We start from the raw sequence: 20,641 nt of genomic DNA on the forward strand, positions 1-20,641 counted from the left end.
ATAGAAAAAGTGGCACTGAGAATTCATTTTTGCGTCAAAAAATCGAAGGTTCTCGAAATCGACGGTACTCAGCACGTGTATTGCCAGGAATGTATAGATGCCGCCAAGCGCGAAAAACGAACGATTAGGCAATCAAAGATTTTCTCCACAAGATTGAAAAAGTGGCACTGAGAATTCATTTTTGCGACAAAAAATCGAAGGTTCTCGAAATCGACGGTACTCAGCACGTGTATTGCCAGGAATGTATAGATGCCGCCAAACGCGAAAAATCAACGATTAGGCAAACAAAGATTTTCTCCACAAGATTGAAAAAGTGGCACTGAGAATTCATTTTTGCGACAAAAAATTGAAGTTTCTCGAAATCGACGGTACTCAGCACATGTATTGCCAGGAATGTATAGACTCCGCCAAACGCGAAAAAGGAACGATTAGGCAATCAAAGATTTTGTCCACAAGATTGAAAAAGTGGCACTGAGAATTCATTTTTGCGACAAAAAATCGAAGTGTCTCGAAATCGACGGTATTCAGCACGTGTATTGCCAGGAATGTATAGATGCCGCCAAACGCGAAAAATGAACGATTAGGCAATCAAAGATTTTCTCCACAAGATTGAAAAAGTGGCACTGAGAATTCATTTTTCGACAAAAAATCGAAGTGTCTCGAAATCGACGGTACTCAGCACGTGTATTGCCAGGAATGTTTAGATACCGCCAAACGCGAAAAATGAACGATTAGGCAATCATAGATTTTCTCCACAAGATTGAAAAAGTGGCACTGAGAATTCATTTTTGCGACAAAAAATCGAAGTGTCTCGAAATCGATGGTACTCAGCACATGTATTGCCAGGAATGTATAGATGCCGCCAAACGCGAAAAATCAACGATAAGGCAAACAAAGATTTTCTCCACAAGATTGAAAAAGTGGCACTGACAATTCATTTTTGCGACAAAAAATCGAAGTGTCTCGAACCGACGGTACTCAGCACGTGTATTGCCAGGAATGTATAGATGCCACCAAACGCGAAAAATGAACGATTAGGCAAACAAAGATTTTCTCCACAAGATTGAAAAAGTGGCACTGAGAATTCATTTTTGCGACAAAAAATCGAAGTTTCTCGAAATCGACGGTACTCAGCACGTGTATTGCCAGGAATGTATAGATGCCGCCAAACGCGAAAAATGAACGATTAGGCAATCAAAGATTTTCTCCACAAGATTGAAAAAGTGGCACTGACAATTCATTTTTGCGACAAAAAATCGAAGTTTCTCGAAATCGACAGTACTGAGCACGTGTATTGCCAGGAATGTATAGATGCCGCCAAACGCGAAAAATGAACGATTAGGCAATCAAAGATTTTCTCCACAAGATTGAAAAAGTGGCACTGACAATTTATTTGTGCGACAAAAAATCGAAGTGTCTCGAAATCGACGGTACTCAGCACGTGTATTGCCAGGAATGTATAGATACCGCCAAACGCGAAAAATGAACCATAGGCAATCAAAGATTTTCTCCACAAGATTGAAAAAGTGGCACTGACAATTCATTTTTGCGACAAAAAATCGAAGTGTCTCGAAATCGACGGTACTCAGCACATGTATTGCCAGGAATGTATAGATGCCGCCAAACGCGAAAAATCAACGATAAGGCAAACAAAGATTTTCTCCACAAGATTGAAAAAGTGGCACTGACAATTCATTTTTGCGACAAAAAATCGAAGTGTCTCGAAATCGACGGTACTCAGCACGTCTATTGCCAGGAATGTATAGATGCCGCCAAACGCGAAAAATGAACGATTAGGCAAACAAAGATTTTCTCCACAAGATTGAAAAAGTGGCACTGAGAATTCATTTTTGCGACAAAAAATCGAAGTTTCTCGAAATCGACGGTACTCAGCACGTGTATTGCCAGGAATGTATAGATGCCACCAAACGCGAAAAATGAACGATTAGGCAATCAAAGATTTTCTCCACAAGATTGAAAAAGTGGCACTGAGAATTCATTTTTCGACAAAAAATCGAAGTGTCTCGAAATCGACGGTACTCAGCACGTGTATTGCCAGGAATGTATAGATGCCGCCAAACGCGAAAAAGGAACGATTAGGCAAACATTTTCTCCACAAGATTGAAAAAGTGGCACTGAGAATTCATTTTTGCGACAAAAAATCGAAGTTTCTCGAAATCGACACTACTCAGCACGTGTATTGCCAGGAATGTATCATCATCATCATCATCATCATCATCATCATCATCATCATCATCAGCCTAGTTACGCCCACTGCAGGGCAAAGGCCTCTCCCATACTTCTCCAACTACCCCGGTCATGTACTAATTGTGGCCATGTTGTCCCTGCAAACGTCTTAATGTCATCTGCCCACCTAACTTTCTGCCGCCCCCTGCTACGCTTCCCTTCCCTTGGAATCCAGTCCGTAGCTCTTAGTGACCATCGGTTATCTTCCCTCCTCTTTACATGTCCGGCCCATGCCCATTTCTTTTTCTTGATTTCAACTAAGATGTCGTTTACCCGCGTTTGTTGCCTCACCCAATCTGCTCTTTTCTTATCCCTTAGCGTTACACCCATCATTCTTCTTTCCATAGCTCGTTGCGTCGTCCTCAATTTCAGTAGAACCCTTTTCGTAAGCCTCCAGGTTTCTGCCCCATATGTGAGTACTGGTAACACACAGCTGTTGTACACTTTCCTTTTGAGGGATAGTGGCAACCTACTGTTCATGATTTGAGAATGCCTTGCCAAACGCACCCCAACCCATTCTTATTCTTCTGGTTATTTCAGTCTCATGATCCGGTTCCGTGGTCACTACCTGCCCTAAGTAGATGTATTCCCTTACCACTTCCAGTGTTTCGCTACCTATCGTAAACTGCTGTTCTCTTCCGAGACTGTTAAACAGTACTTTAGTTTTCTGCAGATTAATTTTCAGACCCACCCTTCTGCTTTGCCTCTCCAGGTCAGTGAGCATGCATTGCAATTGGTCTCCTGAGTTACTAAGCAAGGCAATATCATCAGCGAATCGCAAGTTGCTAAGGTATTCTCCATCAACTTTTATCCCCAATTCTTCCCACTCCAGGCCTCTGAATACCTCCTGTAAACATGCTGTGAATAGCATTGGAGATATCGTATCTCCCTGTCTGACGCCTTTCTTTATAGGGATTTTGTTGCTTTCTTTGTGGAGGACTACGGTGGCTGTGGAGCCGCTATAGATATCTTCCAGTATTTTTACATATGGCTCATCTACACCCTGATTCCGTAATGCCTCCATGACTGCTGAGGTTTCGACTGAATCAAACGCTTTCTCGTAATCAATGAAAGCTATATATAAGGGTTGGTTATATTCTGCACATTTCTCTATCACTTGATTGATAGTGTGAATATGGTCTATTGTTGAGTAGCCTTTACGGAATCCTGCCTGGTCCTTTGGTTGACAGAAGTCTAAGGTGTTCCTGATTCTATTTGCGATTACCTTAGTAAATACTTTGTAGGCAACGGACAGTAAGCTGATCGGTCATAATTTTTCAAGTCTTTGGCGTCCCCTTTCTTATGGATTAGGATTATGTTAACGTTCTTCCAAGATTCCGGTACGCTCGAGGTTATGAGGCATTGCGTATACAGGGTGGCCAGTTTCTCTAGAACAATCTGACCACCATCCTTCAACAAATCTGCTGTTACCTGATCCTCCCCAGCTGCCTTCCCCCTTTGCATAGCTCCTAAGGCTTTCTTTACTTCTTCTGGCGTTACCTGTGAGATTTCGAATTCCTCTAGGCTATTCTCTCTTCCACTATCGTCGTGGGTGCCACTGGTACTGTATAAATCTCTATAGAACTCCTCAGCCACTTGAACTATCTCATCCATATTAGTAACGATGTTGCCGGCTTTGTCTCTTAACGCACACATCTGATTCTTGCCTATTCCTAGTTTCTTCTTCACTGTTTTTAGGCTTCCTCCGTTCCTGAGAGCCTGTTCAATTCTATCCATATTATAGTTCCTGATGTCCGCTGTCTTACGCTTGTTGATTAACTTAGAAAGTTCTGCCAGTTCTATTCTAGCTGCAGGATTAGAGGCTTTCATACATTGGCGTTTCTTGATCAGATCTTTCGTCTCCTGCGATAGCTTACTGGTTTCCTGTCTAACGGCGTTACCACCGACTTCTATTGCGCACTCCTTAATGATGCCCATGAGGTTGTCGTTCATTGCTTCAACACTAAGGTCCTCTTCCTGAGTTAAAGCCGAATACCTGTTCTGTAGTTTGATCCGGAATTCCTCTAGTTTCCCTCTTACCGCTAACTCATTGATTGGCTTCTTGTGTACCAGTTTCTTTCGTTCCCTCCTCAAGTCTAGGCTAATTTGAGTTCTTACCATCCTGTGGTCACTGCAGCGTACCTTGCCGAGCACGTCTACATCTTGAATGATGCCAGGGTTCGCGCAGAGTATGAAGTCGATTTCATTTCTAGTCTCACCATTCGGGCTCCTCCACGTCCACTTTCGGCTAACCCGCTTGCGGAAAAAGGTATTCATTATCCGCATATTATTCTGTTCTGCAAACTCTACTAATAATTCTCCTCTGCTATTCCTAGAGCCTATGCCATATTCCCCCACTGACTTGTCTCCCGCCTGCTTCTTGCCTACCCTGGCATTGAAGTCGCCCATCAGTATAGTGTATTTTGTTTTGACTTTACTCATCGCCGATTCTACGTCTTCATAAAAGCTTTCGACTTCCTGGTCATCATGACTAGATGTAGGAGCGTAGACCTGTACAACCTTCATTTTGTACCTCTTATTAAGTTTCACAACAAGACATGCCACCCTCTCGTTAATGCTATAGAATTCCGGTATGTTACCAGCTATTTCCTTATTAATCAGGAATCCGACTCCTAGTTCTCGTCTCTCCGCTAAGCCCCGGTAACACAGTACATGCCCGCTTTTTAGCACTGTATATGCTTCTTTTGTCCTCCTAACCTCACTGAGCCCTATTATATCCCATTTACTACCCTCTAATTCCTCCAATAACACTGCTAGACTCGCCTCACTAGATAGCGTTCTAACGTTAAACGTTGCCAGGTTCAGATTCCAATGGCGGCCTGTCCGGAGCCAGGTATTCTTAGCACCCTCTGCAGCGTCACAGATCTGACCGCCGCCGTGGTCAGTTGCTTCGCGGCTGCTGGGGACTGAGGGCCGGGGTTCGATTGTTGTATTCATATAGGAGGTTGTGGCCAAGTACTGCACCAGGGTGGCCAATCCTGCTCTGGTGAGAGAGTGCGTTACCGGTTCTGGTCACCGGGATCAGGCCGCACTCCAGGCCTGTTTGTGCAATTTTCTCAACACACGGTTTTTTTTGTATTTTCCGGTGGAGAATAGCGCGGCACCGGGATTTGAATTACGGTCCTCTTGCACTGGAGACGGATACTCTACCGTCCCCGTAGGAGTTAAATTAAAATTTAATTTATGGGGTTGTACGTGACAAAACCACTTTCTGATTATGCATGCCGTAGTGGAGGGCTCCGAAAATTTCGACCACCTGGGGTTCTTTAACGTGCACCTAATTCTAAGTACACGGGTGTTTTCGCATTTCGCCCCCATCGAAATGCGGCCGCCGTGGTCGGGGTCCGATCCCGCGACCTCGTGCTCAGCAGTCTAACACCATAACCACTGAGCAACCACGGCGGGTCCCGCAGGAGTTGTACGCCTCATTTAACCTACAGTGGTGCCCTATTTGGTCAGTCAAGGTGGACCACTCTGAGCTCGGTTATACCGCATGGATGGCACTCGGCTACAGAACCTGGTATTTATGACCTGCACATGTGAGTGTGAGGCCATACATATTTGAAGATATATATCGTTCTTTTTTTTGTTTTTTTTTAGGAGGGTTCCCGTATAGTGATAAAATAAAGGAAAAGGCATTAAAAGAAAGAAAAAAAAAGAAATGGGGCGAAAAAAAAAAGGAACATAACAGGTGATTTGAACTCGTGACCCTTCGATGTTGCCCGGAAAGATAGCTCAGTCGGTTGGTTCGTCAGGCCCCAGGCTAATTTCAAGCGCCACAGCTCCTGCTCCGAGCCTCACACTTACGTGGAAAGAGACTCATGTTGTCCGCGATAGTCGGTTTCCGAGTAGTTGGAAGGCATATTTTCTAGGAAAAATGGCCGCTCGAGGAGAAGAGCGAACTCGAGCGGCTTTAGAGGCTAGGAAAACTGCATTAAAATATTTAGACTTGAGGGAAAGCTTCGTTAACAAACTATAACACGGCAATCAGCACTCGAATACGACGAGAGAAATTACTGAGACGTGGAAAATTCCGTTGAAAAAAAAAAAGAGCTGGTTTGCGAGACAATTGCTTGTATGTATTGAACCTCTTAAAAGATGAGGGGGGGGGGGAAATATGCGCTCACTGAGAGGGCATCGTCAGCACGAGACATCCACAAGGCACCTTACAGAGATGTGGAGAGCTTCGCGGCCGGAACGAAGCCTCCCTTCTCCGCCGGCCAAGAGGGGGAAACGCGCTTTCCGATCGCTCAAGGTTGCGCGGACAAAGCATAACTCTAGCGTCTAGGAAAAGCTTAACCAGGTGCGATGGCGGCACGCATAGCGTGGGAAGCTAGCCGCCAGAATAACTATACCAAGGACTGCTGCTGATGAGGGCGAAATACCTTCGTGTAATTATAATAACCCTAATAGGACTACTTTCGAAAAAAAAAGAAGGAAACGGCCCAGAGGGCCGTTTCCTTCGAGAGCTATGACTATGAGAGCTACGAGAGCTATGACTGATAGTTTTCTATATATATATATATATATATTCATCTCATCTATGGGATCGCATGCGCGCGCTGTTGCTTTGTCTCTGCGTGTAGTATAGTTAAGAGAGCCAGTTTAAGGGCGGAGAAGAAGAAAGAAAAGAAAAGCAAAAACTGCAGGGCCGTGGTTTTAAAGCGCACCCGTGGTAGAGAAACGGAATGCGATATAAGCGTGCGTAGCCATGATACGCACACGACAAACTGCCTTAAAATATTTAGACTTGAGGGAAAGCTTCGGTAACAAACGATAGCACAGCAATCAGCACTCGAATATAATTATAACCCTAATACTAATTGCAAATATTCATCTCATCTATGGGATCTAATGCGCGCGCTGTTGCTTTGTTCTGTGTGTAGTAGTTAAGAGAGCCAGTTTAAGGGCGGAGAAGTGGGAAGGAAAGGATAGTCTCTGAAGCAAACTTGCAGCGTCGTGGTTTTAAAGCGCAACCGTGGTAGAGAAAGGGAAGGCGATATCCTCCTGAGACCCGGGATGTATTTAGGTGCACAGATTTTTCCCAAGCTTTCAGAATAAGTCAGCAGGGTTATGAAGGTGAAAAGTGTTAAATGTTTTTTCAATAGCCCTGATAGTTTCAGCATAGCGCGATGTCCAATATATTGGACACTGGGATGCTACCCGGTCTTTTTTCACCCAGCGCGCACGTAATGACGTACCGCAGATATTGCGCTCAAAGTCGCGTGAAAAATATTTTAACAACTCGAAAGAGAAAGTAGTGAATGAAGTACATAAAAAACAGCATTCCTCTGCTCAACAAAAATTTTTCTCTTGTGTTCACTTCCTGTGGGTAATTTCAATACACCTTTTTTTCCTTGGTGATGCAGAAGAAGAGCCGACATTTGGTGCAAAAGAACTTTGTTTTCATGTCGCAGCCCTGTAGTCTGCAACGGGCAGCGTTTGCAGTATCTGCCTGCATTGAGCAGTGGGTAGTGCTCTTTTCTTGGGGTTCTCGAGGAGACAGTCAAGCCTGCTTTGAAGGCGGATGCCACTAGGCTTCGTTCTCATTCTCCGGTTCATCCTGCTTCCCTTGAGCCACGAGAGTCTCGGTAACAGACTGGCGGAACTGCATATATTTGAGTATTTCTTTCCGCTATTTCTTTAGGGAGCGTATGTCCCGCGTGTACTGCACCCAGGAGTTGCTGAGGACAATGTCGAAGAGGTGAAAGATGGCTCTGATTGTCCACTTGTTAACGCGTGCTTTTATCCTGTAGTAACTTATCATTCGGTCTGCCTTGTCGACACCACCCATCTTGGCGTTGTACATGCGCACAATATTTGATTGAGGGATATCGATATGTTTTTTTTTCTCTTACGAGACCGCCTGCCACAGCTGCCTTGCGGGTCCCAGCCGTAGACTGAAAAAAGAAAAGTTATCAGCTTAATTCATCAGACACGCGAGGCCGGTCCCCCAAATAAAAAAAGAGACGCGATTTCGTGGACAAGCCGCTAAATGCCAACAGTACTCGCCTGCTGTTCATAACAAGGCCATCGCAAAAGCGCGGACAAAATAACCGGGTTGAGTCCTAGCGTCCAACGTAGTGGACACGCGAAATCAAAGGAAGCGTAAAAATAAGTAAGCGAGCGAACAGTTTAAATTTCGTATTCTGCGCGTACGCTGTTGTATTAACTTTATTTTAAAATCAAGGACATAGGAACGCGCGTTCCTATGTCAGCATTTTGTAGGAATGCCAGTGTCGTCGGCGCGACTGTGAGGCGCAGACAGCATTTTGTAGGAATGCCTGGGTCGTCGGCGCGACTGCGAGGCGCAGACAGCATTTTGTAGGAATGCTTGTATCGTCGGCGCGACTGTAAGGCGCAGACAGCATTTTGTAGGAATGCCTGTGTCGTTGGCGCGACTGTGAGGCGCCGACAGCATTTTGTAGGAATGCCTGTGTCGTCGGCGCGACTGTGAGGCGCAGACAGCATTTTGTAGGAATGCCTGTGTCGTCGGCGCGACTGCGAGGTGCAGACAGCATTTTGTAGGAATGCCTGCGTCGTCGGCGCGACTGTGAGGCGCACACAGCATTTTGTAGGAATGCCTGTGTCGTCGGCACGACTGTGAGGCGCAGACAGCATTTTGTAGGAATGCCTGTGTCGTCGGCGCGACTGCGAGGCGCAGACAGCATTTTGTAGGAATGCCTGTGTTGTCGGCGCGACTGTGAGGCGCAGACAGCTTTTTGTAGGAATGCGTGTGTCGTCGGCGCGACTGCGAGGCGCAGACAGCATTTTATAGGAATGCCTGTGTCGTCGGCGCGACTGTGAGGCGCAGACAGCATTTTATAGGAATGCCTGTGTCGTTGGCGCGACTGCGAGGCGCAGACAGCTTTTTGTAGGAATGCCTGTGTCGTCGGCGCGACTGCGAGGCGCAGACAGCATTTTGTAGGAATGCCTGTGTCGTCGGCGCGACTGCGAGGCGCAGACAGCATTTTGTAGGAATGCCTGTGTCGTCGGCGCGACTGTGAGGCGCAGACAGCTTCTTCTAGGAATGCCTGTGTTGTTGGCGTGACTGTGAGGCGCAGACAGCATTTTCTAGGAATGCCTGTGTCGTCGGCGCGACTGTGAGGTGCAGACAGCATTTTGTAGGAATGCCTGTGTCGTCGGCGTGACTGCGAGGCGCAGACAGCATTTTGTAGGAATGGCTGTGTCGTCGGCGCGACTGTGAGGCGCAGACAGTATTTTGTTGGAATGCCTGTGTCGTTGGCGCGACTGTGAGGCGCAGACAGCTTATTCTAGGAATGCCTGTGTCGTTGGCGCGACTGTGAGGCGCAGACAGCATTTTCTAGGAATGCCTGTGTCGTCGGCGCGACTGCGAGGCGCAGACAGCATTTTGTAGGAATGCCTGTGTCGTCGGCGCGACTGCGAGGCGCAGACAGCATTTTGTAGGAATGCCTGTGTCGTCGGCGCGACTTTGAGGCGCACACAGCATTTTGTAGGAATGCCTGTGTCGTCGGCACGACTGTGAGGCGCAGACAGCATTTTGTAGGAATGCCTGTGTCGTCGGCACGACTGTGAGGCGCAGACAGCATTTTGTAGGAATGCCTTTGTCGTCGGCGCGACTGCGAGGCGCAGACAGCATTTTGTAGGAATGCCTGTGTTGTCGGCGCGACTGTGAGGCGCATACAGCTTTTTGTAGGAATGCCTGTGTCGTCGGCGCGACTGTGAGGCGCAGACAGCATTTTGTAGGAATGCCTGTGTTGTCGGCGCGACTGTGAGGCGCAGACAGCTTTTTGTAGGAATGCGTGTGTCGTCGGCGCGACTGCGAGGCGCAGACAGCATTTTATAGGAATGCCTGTGTCGTCGGCGCGACTGTGAGGCGCAGACAGCATTTTATAGGAATGCCTGTGTCGTTGGCGCGACTGCGAGGCGCAGACAGCTTTTTGTAGGAATGCCTGTGTCGTCGGCGCGACTGCGAGGCGCAGACAGCATTTTGTAGGAATGCCTGTGTCGTCGGCGCGACTGCGAGGCGCAGACAGCATTTTGTAGGAATGCCTGTGTCGTCGGCGCGACTGTGAGGCGCAGACAGCATTTTGTAGGAATGCCTGTGTCGTCGGCGTGACTGCGAGGCGCAGACAGCATTTTGTAGGAATGGCTGTGTCGTCGGCGCGACTGTGAGGCGCAGACAGTATTTTGTTGGAATGCCTGTGTCGTTGGCGCGACTGTGAGGCGCAGACAGCTTATTCTAGGAATGCCTGTGTCGTTGGCGCGACTGTGAGGCGCAGACAGCATTTTCTAGGAATGCCTGTGTCGTCGGCGCGACTGTGAGGCGCAGACAGCATTTTCTAGGAATGCCTGTGTCGTCGGCGCGACTGCGAGGCGCAGACAGCATTTTGTAGGAATGCCTGTGTCGTCGGCGTGACTGCGAGGCGCAGACAGCATTTTGTAGGAATGCCTGTGTCGTCGGCGCGACTTTGAGGCGCACACAGCATTTTGTAGGAATGCCTGTGTCGTCGGCACGACTGTGAGGCGCAGACAGCATTTTGTAGGAATGCCTTTGTCGTCGGCGCGACTGCGAGGCGCAGACAGCATTTTGTAGGAATGCCTGTGTTGTCGGCGCGACTGTGAGGCGCATACAGCTTTTTGTAGGAATGCCTGTGTCGTCGGCGCGACTGCGAGGCGCAGACAGCATTTTATAGGAATGCCTGTGTCGTCGGCGCGACTGTGAGGCGCAGACAGCATTTTATAGGAATGCCTGTGTCGTTGGCGCGACTGCGAGGCGCAGACAGCTTTTTGTAGGAATGCCTGTGTCGTCGGCGCGACTGCAAGGCGCAGACAGCGTTTTATAGGAATGCCTGTGTCGTCGGCGCGACTGCGAGGTGCAGACAGCATTTTGTAGGAATGCCAGTGTCGTCGGCGCGACTGTGAGGCGCAGACAGCATTTTGTAGGAATGCCTGTGTCGTCGGCGCGACTGCGAGGCGCAGACAGCATTTTCTAGGAATGCCTGTGTCGTCGGCGCGACTGTGAGGCGCAGACAGCATTTTCTAGGAATGCCTGTGTCGTTGGCGCGACTGTGAGGCGCAGACAGCATTTTCTAGGAATGCCTGTGTCGTCGGCGCGACTGCGAGGCGCAGACAGCATTTTGTAGTAATGCCTGTGTCGTCGGCGCGACTGCGAGGCGCAGACAGCATTTTGTAGGAATGCCTGTGTCGTCGGCGCGACTGCGAGGCGCACACAGCATTTTGTAGGAATGCCTGTGTTGTCGGCACGACTGTGAGGCGCAGACAGCATTTTGTAGGAATACCTGTGTCGTCGGCGCGACTGCGAGGCGCAGACAGCATTTTGTAGGAATGCCTGTGTTGTCGGCGCGACTGTGAGGCGCAGACAGCTTTTTGTAGGAATGCCTGTGTCGTCGGCGCGACTGCGAGTCGCAGACAGCATTTTATAGGAATGCCTGTGTCGTCGGCGCGACTGTGAGGCGCAGACAGCATTTTATAGGAATGCCTGTGTCGTTGGCACGACTGCGAGGCGCAGACAGCTTTTTGTAGGAATGCCTGTGTCGTCGGCGCGACTGCAAGGCGCAGACAGCATTTTATAGGAATGCTTGTGTCGTCGGCGCGACTGTAAGGCGCAGACAGCATTTTGTAGGAATGCCTGTGTCGTTGGCGCGACTGTGAGGCGCAGACAGCATTTTGTAGGAATGCCTGTGTCGTCGGCGCGACTGTGAGGCGCAGACAGCATTTTGTAGGAATGCCTGTGTCGTCGGCGCGACTGCGAGGTGCAGACAGCATTTTGTAGGAATGCCTGTGTCGTCGGCGCGACTGTGAGGCGCAGACAGCATTTTATAAGAATGCCTGTTTCGTCGGCGCGACTGTGAGGCACAGACAGCATTTTATAGGAATGCCTGTGTCGTCGGTGCGACTGTGAGGCGCCGACAGCATTTTGTAGGAACGCCTGTGTCGTCGGCGCGACTGTGAGGCGCAGACAGTATTTTGTAGGAATGCCTGTGTCGTTGGCGCGAGTGTGAGGCGCAGACAGCATTTTCTAGGAATGCCTGTGTCGTTGGCGCGACTGTGAGGCGCAGACAGCATTTTCTAGGAATGCCTGTGTCGTCGGCGCGACTGCGAGGCGCAGACAGCATTTTGTAGTAATGCCTGTGTCGTCGGCGTGACTGCGACGCGCAGACAGCATTTTCTAGGAATGGCTGTGTCGTCGGCGCGACTGTGAGGCGCAGACAGCAATTTGTAGGAATGCCTGTGTCGTTGGCGCGACTGTGAGGCGCAGACAGCATTTTCTAGGAATGCCTGTGTCGTCGGCGCGACTGTGAGGCGCACACAGCATTTTGTAGGAATGCTTGTGTCGTCGGCGCGACTGCGAGGCGCAGACAGCATTTTGTAGGAATGCCTGTGTCGTCGGCGCGACTGTGAGGCGCAGACAGTATTTTGTAGGAATGCCTGTGTCGTTGGCGCGAGTGTGAGGCGCAGACAGCATTTTATAGGAATGCCTGTGTCGTTGGCGCGACTGCGAGGCGCAGACAGCTTTTTGTAGGAATGCCTGTGTCGTCGGCGCGACTGCAAGGCGCAGACAGCGTTTTATAGGAATGCCTGTGTCGTCGGCGCGACTGCGAGGTGCAGACAGCATTTTGTAGGAATGCCAGTGTCGTCGGCGCGACTGTGAGGCGCAGACAGCATTTTGTAGGAATGCCTGTGTCGTCGGCGCGACTGCGAGGCGCAGACAGCATTTTATAGGAATGCTTGTGTCGTCGGCGCGACTGTAAGGCGCAGACAGCATTTTGTAGGAATGCCTGTGTCGTTGGCGCGACTGTGAGGCGCAGACAGCATTTTGTAGGAATGCCTGTGTCGTCGGCGCGACTGTGAGGCGCAGACAGCATTTTGTAGGAATGCCTGTGTCGTCGGTGCGACTGCGAGGTGCAGACAGCATTTTGTAGGAATGCCTGTGTCGTCGGCGCGACTGTGAGGCGCAGACAGCATTTTATAAGAATGCCTGTTTCGTCGGCGCGACTGTGAGGCACAGACAGCATTTTATAGGAATGCCTGTGTCGTCGGCGCGACTGTGAGGCGCCGACAGCATTTTGTAGGAACGCCTGTGTCGTCGGCGCGACTGTGAGGCGCAGACAGTATTTTGTAGGAATGCCTGTGTCGTTGGCGCGAGTGTGAGGCGCAGACAGCATTTTCTAGGAATGCCTGTGTCGTTGGCGCGACTGTGAGGCGCAGACAGCATTTTCTAGGAATGCCTGTGTCGTCGGCGCGACTGCGAGGCGCAGACAGCATTTTGTAGTAATGCCTGTGTCGTCGGCGTGACTGCGACGCGCAGACAGCATTTTCTAGGAATGGCTGTGTCGTCGGCGCGACTGTGAGGCGCAGACAGTATTTTGTAGGAATGCCTGTGTCGTTGGCGCGACTGTGAGGCGCAGACAGCATTTTCTAGGAATGCCTGTGTCGTCGGCGCGACTGTGAGGCGCACACAGCATTTTGTAGGAATGCTTGTGTCGTCGGCGCGACTGCGAGGCGCAGACAGCATTTTGTAGGAATGCCTGTGTCGTCGGCGCGACTGTGAGGCGCAGACAGTATTTTGTAGGAATGCCTGTGTCGTTGGCGCGAGTGTGAGGCGCAGACAGCATTTTCTAGGAATGCCTGTGTCGTTGGCGCGACTGTGAGGCGCAGACAGCATTTTCTAGGAATGCCTGTGTCGTCGGTGCGACTGCGAGGCGCAGACAGCATTTTGTAGTAATGCCTGTGTCGTTGGCGCGACTGCGAGGCGCAGACAGCTTTTTGTAGGAATGCCTGTGTCGTCGGCGCGACTGTGAGGCGCAGACAGCATTTTATAGGAATGCCTGTGTCGTCGGCGCGACTGCGAGGCGCAGACAGCATTTTGTAGGAATGCCTGTGTCGTCGGCGTGACTGTGAGGCGCAGACAGCATTTTGTAGGAATGCCTGTGTCGTCGGCGCGACTGTGAGGCGCAGACAGCATTTTATAGGAATGCCTGTGTCGTCGGTGCGACTGTGAGGCGCAGACTGCATTTTCTAGGAATGCCTGTGTCGTCGGCGACATTGCGAGGCGCAGACAGCATTTTGTAGGAATGCCTGCGTCGTCGGCGCGACGGTGAGGCGCAGACAGCATTTTCTAGGAATGCCTGTGTCGTCAGCGCGACTGCGAGGCGCAGACAGCATTTTGTAGGAATGCCTGTGTCGTCGGCGCGACTGTGAGGCGCACACAGCATTTTGTAGGAATGCCTGTGTCGTCGGCACGACTGTGAGGCGCAGACAGCATTTTGTAGGAATGCCTGTGTCGTCGGCGCGACTGCGAGGCGCAGACAGCATTGTGTAGGAATGCCTGTGTTGTCGGCACGACTGTGAGGCGCAGACAGCTTTTTGTAGGAATGCCTGTGTCGTCGGCGCGACTGCGAGGCGCAGACAGCATTTTATAGGAATGCCTGTGTCGTCGGCGCGACTGTGAGGCGCAGACAGCATTTTATAATAATGCCTGTGTCATTGGCGCGACTGCGAGGCGCAGACAGCTTTTTGTAGGAATGCCTGTGTCGTCGGCGCGACTGCAACGCGCAGACAGCGTTTTATAGGAATGCCTGTGTCGTCGGCGCGACTGCGAGGTGCAGACAGCATTTTGTAGGAATGCCAGTGTCGTCGGCGCGACTGTGAGGCGCAGACAGCATTTTGTAGGAATGCCTGTGTCGTCGGCGCGACTGCGAGGCGCAGACAGCATTTTATAGGAATGCTTGTGTCGTCGGCGCGACGAAAGGCGCAGACAGCATTTTGTAGGAATGCCTGTGTCGTTGGCGCGACTGTGAGGCGCAGACAGCATTTTGTAGGAATGCCTGTGTCGTCGGCGCGACTGTGAGGCGCAGACAGCATTTTGCAGGAATGCCTGTGTCGTCGGCGCGACTGCGAGGCGCAGACAGCATTTTGTAGGAATGCCTGTGTCGTCGGCGCGACTGTGAGGCGCAGACAGCATTTTATAAGAATGCCCGTGTCGTCGGCGCGACTGTGAGGCACAGACAGCATTTTATAGGAATGCCTGTGTCGTCGGCGCGACTGTGAGGCGCAGACAGCATTTTGTAGGAATGCCTGTGTCGTCGGCGCGACTGTGAGGCGCAGACAGCATTTTATAGGAATGCCTGTGTTGTCGGCACGACTGCGAGGCGCAGACAGCATTTTGTAGGAATGCCTGTGTCGTCGGCGCGACTGTGAGGCGCAGACAGCATTTTCTAGGAATGCCTGTGTCGTCGGCGCGACTGTGAGGCGCAGACAGCATTTTCTAGGAATGCCTGTGTCGTTGGCGCGACTGTGAGGCGCAGACAGCATTTTCTAGGAATGCCTGTGTCGTCGGCGCGACTGCGAGGCGCAGACAGCATTTTGTAGTAATGCCTGTGTCGTCGGCGCGACTGCGAGGCGCAGACAGCATTTTGTAGGAATGCCTGTGTCGTCGGCGCGACTGCGAGGCGCAGACAGCATTTTGTAGGAATGCCTGTGTCGTCGGCGCGACTGTGAGGCGCACACAGCATTTTGTAGGAATGCCTGTGTCGTCGGCACGACTGTGAGGCGCAGACAGCATTTTGTAGGAATGCCTGTGTCGTCGGCGCGACTGCGAGGCGCAGACAGCATTTTGTAGGAATGCCTGTGTTGTCGGCGCGACTGTGAGGCGCAGACAGCTTTTTGTAGGAATGCCTGTGTCGTCGGCGCGACTGCGAGGCGCAGACAGCATTTTATAGGAATGCCTGTGTCGTCGGCGCGACTGTGAGGCGCAGACAGCATTTTATAATAATGCCTGTGTCATTGGCGCGACTGCGAGGCGCAGACAGCTTTTTGTAGGAATGCCTGTGTCGTCGGCGCGACTGCAACGCGCAGACAGCGTTTTATAGGAATGCCTGTGTCGTCGGCGCGACTGCGAGGTGCAGACAGCATTTTGTAGGAATGCCAGTGTCGTCGGCGCGACTGTGAGGCGCAGACAGCATTTTGTAGGAATGCCTGTGTCGTCGGCGCGACTGCGAGGCGCAGACAGCATTTTATAGGAATGCTTGTGTCGTCGGCGCGACGAAAGGCGCAGACAGCATTTTGTAGGAATGCCTGTGTCGTTGGCGCGACTGTGAGGCGCAGACAGCATTTTGTAGGAATGCCTGTGTCGTCGGCGCGACTGTGAGGCGCAGACAGCATTTTGCAGGAATGCCTGTGTCGTCGGCGCGACTGCGAGGCGCAGACAGCATTTTGTAGGAATGCCTGTGTCGTCGGCGCGACTGTGAGGCGCAGACAGCATTTTATAAGAATGCCTGTGTCGTCGGCGCGACTGTGAGGCACAGACAGCATTTTATAGGAATGCCTGTGTCGTCGGCGCGACTGTGAGGCGCAGACAGCATTTTGTAGGAATGCCTGTGTCGTCGGCGCGACTGTGAGGCGCAGACAGCATTTTATAGGAATGCCTGTGTTGTCGGCACGACTGCGAGGCGCAGACAGCATTTTGTAGGAATGCCTGTGTCGTCGGCGCGACTGTGAGGCGCAGACAGCATTTTCTAGGAATGCCTGTGTCGTCGGCGCGACTGTGAGGCGCAGACAGCATTTTCTAGGAATGCCTGTGTCGTTGGCGCGACTGTGAGGCGCAGACAGCATTTTCTAGGAATGCCTGTGTCGTCGGCGCGACTGCGAGGCGCAGACAGCATTTTGTAGTAATGCCTGTGTCGTCGGCGCGACTGCGAGGCGCAGACAGCATTTTGTAGGAATGCCTGTGTCGTCGGCGCGACTGCGAGGCGCAGACAGCATTTTGTAGGAATGCCTGTGTCGTCGGCGCGACTGTGAGGCGCACACAGCATTTTGTAGGAATGCCTGTGTCGTCGGCACGACTGTGAGGCGCAGACAGCATTTTGTAGGAATGCCTGTGTCGTCGGCGCGACTGCGAGGCGCAGACAGCATTTTGTAGGAATGCCTGTGTTGTCGGCGCGACTGTGAGGCGCAGACAGCTTTTTGTACGAATGCCTGTGTCGTCGGCGCGACTGCGAGGCGCAGACAGCATTTTATAGGAATGCCTGTGTCGTCGGCGCGACTGTGAGGCGCAGACAGCATTTTATAGGAATGCCTGTGTCTTTGGCGCGACTGCGAGGTGCAGACAGCTTTTTGTAGGAATGCCTGTGTCGTCGGCGCGACTGCGAGGCGCAGACAGCATTTTGTAGGAATGCCTGTGTCGTCGGCGCGACTGTGAGGCGCAGACAGCTTTTTCTAGGAATGCCTGTGTCGTTGGCGTGACTGTGAGGCGCAGACAGCATTTTGTAGGAATGCCTGTGTCGTCGGCGCGACTGTGAGGTGCAGACAGCATTTTGTAGGAATGCCTGTGTCGTCGGCGCGACTGTGAGGCGCAGACAGCATTTTGTAGGAATGCCTGTGTCGTCGGCGCGACTGCGAGGTGCAGACAGCATTTTGTAGGAATGCCTGTGTCGTCGGCGCGACTGCGAGGCGCAGACAGCATTTTGTAGGAATGCCTGTGTCGTCGGCGCGACTGTGAGGCGCGCACAGCATTTTGTAGGAATGCCTGTGTCGTCGGCACGACTGTGAGGCGCAGACAGCATTTTGTAGGAATGCCTTTGTCGTCGGCGCGACTGCGAGGCGCAGACAGCATTTTGTAGGAATGCCTGTGTTGTCGGCGCGACTGTGAGGCGCATACAGCTTTTTGTAGGAATGCCTGTGTCGTCGGCGCGACTGCGAGGCGCAGACAGCATTTTATAGGAATGCCTGTGTCGTCGGCGCGACTGTGAGGCGCAGACAGCATTTTATAGGAATGCCTGTGTCGTTGGCGCGACTGCGAGGCGCAGACAGCTTTTTGTAGGAATGCCTGTGTCGTCGGCGTGACTGCAAGGCGCAGACAGCGTTTTATAGGAATGCCTGTGTCGTCGGCGCGACTGCGAGGTGCAGACAGCATTTTGTAGGAATGCCAGTGTCGTCGGCGCGACTGTGAGGCGCAGACAGCATTTTGTAGGAATGCCTGTGTCGTCGGCGCGACTGCGAGGCGCAGACAGCATTTTATAGGAATGCTTGTGTCGTCGGCGCGACTGTAAGGCGCAGACAGAATTTTGTAGGAATGCCTGTGTCGGTGGCGCGACTGTGAGGCGCAGACAGCATTTTGTAGGAATGCCTGTGTCGTCGGCGTGACTGTGAGGCGCAGACAGCATTTTGTAGGAATGCCTGTGTCGTCGGCGCGACAGCGAGGCGCAGATAGCATTTTGTAGGAATGCCTGTGTCGTCGGCGCGACTGTGAGGCGCAGACAGCATTTTATAAGAATGCCTGTGTCGTCGGCGCGACTGTGAGGCACAGACAGCATTTTATAGGAATGCCTGTGTCGTCGGCGCGACTGTGAGGCGCAGACAGCATTTTGTAGGAATGCCTGTGTCGTCGGCGCGACTGTGAGGCGCAGACAGCATTTTATAGGAATGCCTGTGTTGTCGGCACGACTGCGAGGCGCAGACAGCATTTTGTAGGAATGCCTGTGTCGTCGGCGCGACTGTGAGGCGCAGACAGCATTTTCTAGGAATGCCTGTGTCGTCGGCGCGACTGTGAGGCGCAGACAGCATTTTCTAGGAATGCCTGTGTCGTTGGCGCGACTGTGAGGCGCAGACAGCATTTTCTAGGAATGCCTGTGTCGTTGGCGCGACTGCGAGGCGCAGACAGCATTTTGTAGTAATGCCTGTGTCGTCGGCGCGACTCCGAGGCGCAGACGGCATTTTGTAGGAATGCCTGTGTCGTCGGCGCGACTGCGAGGCGCACACAGCATTTTGTAGGAATGCCTGTGTCGTCGGCACGACTGTGAGGCGCAGACAGCATTTTGTAGGAATGCCTGTGTCGTCGGCGCGACTGCGAGGCGCAGACAGCATTTTGTAGGAATGCCTGTGTTGTCGGCGCGACTGTGAGGCGCAGACAGCTTTTTGTAGGAATGCCTGTGTCGTCGGCGCGACTGCGAGGCGCAGACAGCATTTTATAGGAATGCCTGTGTCGTCGGCGCGACTGTGAGGCGCAGACAGCATTTTATAGGAATGCCTGTGTCGTTGGCGCGACTGCGAGGCGCAGACAGCTTTTTGTAGGAATGCCTGTGTCGTCGGCGCGACTGCAAGGCGCAGACAGCGTTTTATAGGAATGCCTGTGTCGTCGGCGCGACTGCGAGGTGCAGACAGCATTTTGTAGGAATGCCAGTGTCGTCGGCGCGACTGTGAGGCGCAGACAGCATTTTGTAGGAATGCCTGTGTCGTCGGCGCGACTGCGAGGCGCAGACAGCATTTTATAGGAATGCTTGTGTCGTCGGCGCGACTGTAAGGCGCAGACAGCATTTTGTAGGAATGCCTGTGTCGTTGGCGCGACTGTGAGGCGCAGACAGCATTTTGTAGGAATGCCTGTGTAGTCGGCGCGACTGTGAGGCGCAGACAGCATTTTGTAGGAATGCCTGTGTCGTCGGCGCGACTGCGAGGTGCAGACAGCATTTTGTAGGAATGCCTGTCTCGTCGGCGCGACTGTGAGGCGCAGACAGCATTTTATAAGAATGCCTGTGTCGTCGGCGCGACTGTGAGGCACAAACAGCATTTTATAGGAATGCCTGTGTCGTCGGCGCGACTGTGAGGCGCAGACAGCATTTTGTAGGAATGCCTGTGTCGTCGGCGCGACTGTGAGGCGCAGACATTATTTTGTAGGAATGCCTGTGTCGTTGGCGCGAGTGTGAGGCGCAGACAGCATTTTCTAGGAATGCCTGTGTCGTTGGCGCGACTGTGAGGCGCAGACAGCATTTTCTAGGAATGCCTGTGTCGTCGGCGCGACTGCGAGGCGCAGACAGCATTTTGTAGTAATGCCTGTGTCGTCGGCGTGACTGCGACGCGCAGACAGCATTTTCTAGGAATGGCTGTGTCGTCGGCGCGACTGTGAGGCGCAGACAGTATTTTGTAGGAATGCCTGTGTCGTTGGCGCGACTGTGAGGCGCAGACAGCATTTTCTAGGAATGCCTGTGTTGTCGGCGCGACTGTGAGGCGCACACAGCATTTTGTAGGAATGCCTGTGTCGTCGGCGCGACTGCGAGGCGCAGACAGCATTTTGTAGGAATGCCTGTGTCGTCGGCGCGACTGTGAGGCGCAGACAGTATTTTGTAGGAATGCCTGTGTCGTTGGCGCGAGTGTGAGGCGCAGACAGCATTTTCTAGGAATGCCTGTGTCGTTGGCGTGACTGTGAGGCGCAGACAGCATTTTCTAGGAATGCCTGTGTCGTCGGCGCGACTGCGAGGCGCAGACAGCATTTTGTAGTAATGCCTGTGTCGTTGGCGCGACTGCGAGGCGCAGACAGCTTTTTGTAGGAATGCCTGTGTCATCGGCGCGACTGTGAGGCGCAGACAGCATTTTG

The sequence above is a fragment of the Dermacentor andersoni genome, chromosome 9 (genome assembly GCF_023375885.2).
Source record: "Dermacentor andersoni chromosome 9, qqDerAnde1_hic_scaffold, whole genome shotgun sequence".
NCBI lineage: Eukaryota > Metazoa > Arthropoda > Arachnida > Ixodida > Ixodidae > Dermacentor > Dermacentor andersoni.